Genomic DNA, 7,060 nt, shown 5'->3' on the forward strand with positions numbered 1-7,060 from the left:
AGAGCAGCAGTTTGAGGCAGAGCTGTCAAAAGTCAGCCTCAGATAACTCTCAGAAATCACCATATAAAGTATAACCCTCTCATTTTACAGATGGGGAAACTGAGACCTAGGGCTTCCCCCTGGCGTCGTCCTCCTTTCCTGGCAGTTCTTCATCTCTTCTTCCTTCCTTTTTTTTTTTTAATACAGGGTTTCTCTGTGTAGCCTTGGCTGTCCTAGAACTTGCTTTGTAGACCAGGCTGGCCTCGAACTCACAGAGATCCACCTGCCTCTGCCTCCCAAGTGCTGGGATTAAAGGCGTGCGCCACCAGGGCCCGTTGGCTTTCATCTCCTCTTCTTGATCCCCAAGTTCAGACATGGGCTTAGGGGCCTCATCCTGCAGTCCAGGGATTTTAGGGTCCAGCCTCACCTCTCCAGCCACCTTCTTCCCACTGGGAAAGAAACGGGGAGGTGGGCGGGACCAGCTGAGCGGGTGTGTCCATCATAACAATAATTAGGAAGGTGCGGAGCTTTGAGAAGTCTAATTATGTGGGCCAGGCTTCAGCCTAGGTTACCTCCCTCTGCATTTCGACCAGCATCTTTGTGTGGGGCCCCAAAAACAGGGAAACTGAGGACTCTGGGCATCCCTAAGGCAACCCAAAGAATGGAGTTGTGGGTTAGGACTGAGAAGGACAGAGGAAGGAGAGGCCATTAAGGGCAGGTGGTGGATCCCAGGCTGCTGCAGACGCTGGCTATGAGAAGGCGCAGGGAGAAGGGCGACCACAGCTGCAGCTCTCTCCTCCTTTCCTTCCTTTTTTTTTTTTTTTTTAAAGATTTATTTATTTTTTATTATCATACAGTGCTCTGCTTGTGTGTTCATCTGCAGGCCAGAAGGGGTCATCAGATCACATTATAGATGGTTGTGAGCCACCATATGGTTGCTGGGAATTGAACTCAGGATCTCTGGAAGAGCAGTCAGTGCTCTTAACCTCTGAGCCATCTCTCCAGCCCCCCTTTCCTCCTTTTTTGAGACACTGTCTCAAGTAGCCAAGGCTGACCTGAAATTTATTAAGTATCTGAGGTCTAGCTCGAACTCCTGATCCTCTGCTTCCACCTCCCAAGCATTAGAGGCGCTCAAGTGTGCACCACCACCACCACCCCTGGATACCTGGACACTTGAGCTAGGAAGGGAGTTTCTGTTGGCAGCCTGCGTGGACGCAGGCAAGGTGAGCCTCAATCAGGCTTTATGAAAATGATCTGAAGCTCTGGTCAAAGGTCAACAGTGCTGCAACACGCAGAGGAAATATCTCCAAGGAAAGCCAGGCATTATAAACAGTGGTGGAGAGCAAAGGTGGCCCTCTAAACCAACAGCAAAATGTCTCCCTGTGAGTCTTGCGGAGCTCTCGGGACCGCTTGGCATCCCCTGGGTCTGGATCATGCATGCACTTGGCCAACAAACACGTTAACCACTTGACTCGCATCGGACAGGGAAGATGTTGGAGACACCCAGAGGCTAGCCTGCACTATACCATGAGATCCTATCTCCAAGGTCAGGGGGCTCTGGGACTGGAGAGATAGCTCAAAAGCTTTTTCAGGGGACCCAGGTTTGATTTACCAGCACCAGCGTGGTGGTTCACAATCATTTGTAACTTCAGTTCCAGAGAATCAAACAGGAATTCTGACCTTCTCTGACTCTCTGAAAACATGTGGTACACAGACAAGGCAAACATGCAAGTAAAATACCCACACATAAAATAATATTTTCATTTGATTAAGAAATAACGTACCAGCCGGGCAGTGGTGGTGCACGCCTTTAATCCCAGGACTCGGGAGGCAGAGGCAGGTGGATCTCTGTAAATTCGAGGCCAGCCTGGTCTACAAAGTGAGTTCAGGACAGCCAAGGCTACACAGAGAAACCCTGTCTCAAAAAACTAAAACCAAAACAAAACAAAACAAAAAAGAAATAATGTACCAAAGAAAGAAAGTACCAGCTGGTGGTGGTGCACACCTTTAATCCCAGCACTCAGGAGGCAGAGGCAGGTGGATCGCTGTGAGTTTCAGGCCAGCCTGGTCTGCAAAGTGAGTTCAGGACAGCCAAGGCTAACATAGAGAGACCCTGTTTCGAAAAATCAAAACAAACAAACAAACAAACAAAACCAAAGTGAGTCTAGGACAGCCAGGGTGACACAGAAAAACCCTGTCTCAAAAAACAAAACAAAAATCCAAAGGAACCAGTTTTAGTTTATGCCTTTGGCCCCAGAGTTATTTCTATTATTGTTATTTGTTTGAGATAAGGTCCCATATAGTCCAGACTGGCCTCAAACTTTCTATACAGTGAGATGTGCCTCTTGACGATAAGAATGTGGGCTTCCAACCTCAATTGTATTGAATAGGTACAGTTCTTCAAAACCATAGAATATCCTGGTAAAACCACACACCAGGCTATTACTCAGCATAAGATGGATCAAGAAATCTCTTTGAGCCGGGCATGGTGGTGCACGCCTTTAATCCCAGCACTCGGGAGGCAGAGGCAGGTGGATCACTGTGAGTTCGAGGCCAGCCTGGTCTACAAAGTGAGTCTAGGACAGCCAAGGCTACACAGAGAAACCCTGTCTTGAAAAACCAAAAAAAAGAAAAAAAGAAATCTCTTTGTATTCTGATATGTAGCAACCATCAGAATATTGCTAGGTTGAAAAAAAAAAAAATCAAGGTGGGCCTGGCAAGCTGGCTCAGTAGATAAAGTGTTTGCCACCAAGCCTGAACAGGAATTTCATCCCCAGATCCTAGTGGTAGAGGGAGAGAAAGTTTTTTTAAAAAACATTATTTATTTATTTATTTATTTATTTTGGGTTTTTGAGACAGGGTTTCTCTGTGTAGCCTTGGCTGCCCTGGACTCACTTTGAACACCTTGAACTCACAGAGATCCACCTGCCTCAGCCTCCCCAAGTGCTGAGATTACAGGGGTGCGCCACCATTCCCGGCTAAATGTAACTTTTTAAAAACAGAGTAGAGACTAGGTTCCAGATGCTTATTTAATAAAAACAAATGTTGGTGCCAGGCATGGTGGCGCATGCCTTTAATCCCAGCACTTGGGAGGCAGAGGCAGATGGATCCTGTGAGTTCGAGGGCAGCCTGGTCTGCAAATGGAGTCCAGGACAGCCAAGGCTACACAGAGAAACCCTGTCTCCAAAAAACAAACAAAAAAAAAAAAAAAAGAAAGAAAGAAAGAAAAGAAAAGAAAAAGAAATGTTGGGTGCTGACAAAATGGTTCAGCAGTTAAGAGTTCTGGCTGCTCTTGTTTTGAGACAGGGTCTCAATATGTAGCCTTGGATAGCCTGGAACTGTCAGAGATCCACCTGCCTCTGTCTCCCTAGTCTAGGGAGCAAAAGCTTATGTCACTGGCTGTCTTGCAGAGGACCAGGTTTCTTGTCCCAGCATCCATATAGTGGCTCAAAACTGTTAAGTCCAGACCAGGCAGACCACCCACACACATAAAAAGAAATAAGTAAATAAATAATAAAACTATCCAGGCCTCGTGGCACACGTTTAATCTCAACAATTGGGAGGCAGAGGCAGGTAGATCTCTGAGTTTGACCTAGTCTGAGCTACAGAGTGAGTTACAGGACAGCCAGGGCTATACAGAGAAACCCAATTGAAAAAAAATCAAAAGAATGCTAGGTGTGGTGGCAGCACACATGTTTAATCTCAACAATTGGGAGACGGAGGCAGGTGGATCTCTGTGAGTTCGAGGCCAGCCTGGTCTACAAAGCAAGTCCAGGACAGCCAGGGCTACACAGAGAAACCCTGTCTCAAAAAACCAAAATAAATAAATAAATAAATGAAAAAGAACGAAAGAAAGATTGCCTCTACCTTTCAAGTGCTGGGACTTCAAGTGGTGCTTTTTCTTTTTCCTCCTAAAAAATATCTCTTGAAGCCCAGGCTGACAACACACTATGTAGCTGGATTTCTGATGCTCCCTCCTCTGCCTCCCAAATATGAGTGCTGGGATTCCAGTCTTGTGCCACCATGCTAGCTTTTATTCTGTGCTCAGGCAGAAGTGGGGGGGGGGGGGGCGAGGCAGCAGGTAGGGGGAGTGCTGTGTGCTAGGCAAGCACTCTGCCAGCTGAGCTGCCTTCCTGGCTCGTGTGTGCTCTTTTCACTTTCTGGAGTTTGAACTATGTGAATGGATTATCTATTTAAATTTTCAAGCAAAGCCAGGTGTGGGTGGCGGTGTATTCTTGTCATTCTAGCACTCAGAAAGTCGCAGGAGTACGGCTGCAAGTTCAAGGCAGGCCTTTTTTGGGTAGTGAATTTCGGGCCAGCCTAAGCTACAGAGTAAGACCCCCTTCTCAAACATATAACCCAAAGTACAGCCTCCTCCCGGAAGGGCCTTGTGTACCCTGATTAAGCAGAACAGCCTTGCCTGAGGCCCTCATCCTGCAGCCTTGAACCTGGCGTTGCTTGGAGCTTTCTGAGCCATCAACTGCTGGTATTTTAGCATCTCTAAACTCTGGCAATCTGAGTTAATCATGATTGTTGGTATAAAGCACTATTGCAAGTGTGTGTCGATGACCACTGCCTGTCCACGACAGTTAGGTGAAGCTAGATAAATAGATTTTTAAAAATAATTTATTTTTGCTGGGCGTGGTGGCGCACGCCTTTAGTCCCAGCACTCGGGAGGCAGAGGCAGGCGGATCACTGTGAGTTCAAGGCCAGCCTGGTCTACAAAGTGAGTCCAGGACAGCCAGGGCTACACAGAGAAACCCTGTCTCAAAAAAAAAATTCTTTTTATTTAATGTTTTTTGGTGTTTTGCCCGCCTGCCTGTATGTCTGTGTGAGGTCCCTAGAACTGGAGTGAGCTGCCATATGAGTTCTGGGAATTGAACCTTGGTCCTCTAAAAAGCGTTGGTTCTCTTAACTGCTGAGCCATCTCTCTAACCCCTAAGTGGGTGTTTTTAATCTGATAAAGAAAGCACCTTTGGGTTTGGAGTGTAGCTCAGAGGTAGGGTGTTTACCTAAAGTGCATAAACCTGATTTTGATCTCCGATACCAGAAAAACAAACAAATAAACAAAAACAGGACTGGGAGTAAGCTAGAGAGATGGCTTGCCGCTCTCATAGAGGACCCAAGCGTGGCTCACAAGGCGTTGTAACTCAACTTCAGGAGATCCATCCACCTCCATGGGCACCGCCCCTCTTCCCCCCAAGATATATGAACGGCAGGTATGCACACATGGTTTATATACATACATATAACTGAAAATAAAAGTCTTTAAAAACAAGCAAACAAAACCAGGGCTAAGGAGATAGCTTGGTCAGTGAAGTACAGAGCCAGGCAAAGGGATGGTCCCCGCAGTCCCAGCCCTGGACAGATGGAGCCTAAGAATCACTGCTGCCTGTTAGCCAAGTGCTGAGCTCCAGGTGCAGCGAGAGACTTTAAACACACACACACACACACACACACACACACACACACACACACACCCTAAATAAAAGTGTAATAAAAGCTTTTAAGAAGCTGGAAAAGCACCCGAGGCAGACAACTGATCTACACACACGCAGACAAACACACACACACACACACACACACACACATACACCCCTAAATAAAAGTGTAATAAAAGTTTTTAAGAAGCTGGAAAAGCACCCGAGGCAGACAACTGATCTACACACACGCAGACAAACACACACACACACACACACACACACACACACACACACCCCAAACACCTGAGATCAGCAGGAGGGTGTTGATTTGTTCAAATTCATTAACAGCGACAGGTAAAGGTGACTAGGGAACTGACTTCCAGTTCAATTAGGTTCTCGAGACAGGGTCTCTCTGTGTAGCCTTAGCTGTCCTGGAATCACTCTGTAGACCAGGCTGGCCTCGAACTCACAGAGATCCACCTGTCTCTGCTTCCGGAGTGCTGGGACTAAAGGCGTGCGCCACCACCGTCCAGCTGCTTTTCTACCTTTTGTTTTTGTTTGCTTGAGTGTTTTCTTGAGACACGGTCTTACCCAGGTAGCCCAGGCTAACCTCGAACCCTTTATAGTCTCGCGTTGCCTTCCAAGTGCTGGGATTGCAGATGATGCCTTTGTGCTGGGTCCCCTGACTGCCTTCCATGTGCATCTTGGTGGTTTTTTTCCAACTTTCTCGTGCAACAGCCTGAAATCACTTCTCCTCAGCCCTGTTTAATTCACCTTTGCCTTCCTATAACAGTCAAAAGGATCTTTCTGACAGAAATCCTTCCTTTTCTCTCCTCCCTCCCTCTTACTTGGAGGCTTCCTTTTTCTATTGGCTGCAGTTCTCACCGCATGCACTCTAGGGCAAAGTGGACTTCCTATTTACTCTATTTGGACAGCGTGTTACTCTGTAGCCTAAGCCGATCTTAAAATGCAGGTCCTCCAAAAGGAAAGTAGACTCAACTTTCCTTTGCAATTTATATAAGGGTGTATTTAGACCCCTCCCATCTCAGCGTCAGAGTCCCGGGTTCCATTGATTTCTAGCAAGTGTAACGATTGTGCCTTAGAGGGCTGGAGAGATGGCTCAGAGGTTAAGAGCATCGTCTGCTCTTCCAAAGGTCCCGAGTTCGATTCCCAGCAACCCACATGGTGGCTCACAACCACCCGTAATGAGATCTGGTGTCTTCTTGTGGTGGGCAGGCACACGTGTGGGCAGAATACTGTATAAATAATAAGTAAATCTTAAAAAAAAAAAAAAAAAGAAAGAAAGAAAAAAGAGCTTCCTCCACCTGTGCTTGTAAGGTGTACCCCCGCCCCACCCACCCCCAGCCTCGCCTGGACAACTTTAACTATCCGGCATAACCTGCCTGGTTCAAATGTCGCCTGAGACTAGGGATGTCTCTCGGTGGTAGAGACACCTTTACCATGCCAGAGATCCTGAATTCAATCCTCAACAGGGAAACACACAAGAGAACTCACCCCCTTCAGCAACCGCAGACCTCACTCCTTACTTACTCCCCACCCAACCAACAGAACTGAAAAATACCAACTACAGCAAAGACGGGTGTGTAGATTTAGACTGATTTACATCTATGTGACCTTGGCCCTCAGTGTCCTTCGCT

Source organism: Acomys minous, assembly GCF_964271855.1.
Source record: "Acomys minous genome assembly, chromosome: 12".
NCBI classification, from domain to species: Eukaryota; Metazoa; Chordata; class Mammalia; order Rodentia; family Muridae; genus Acomys; species Acomys minous.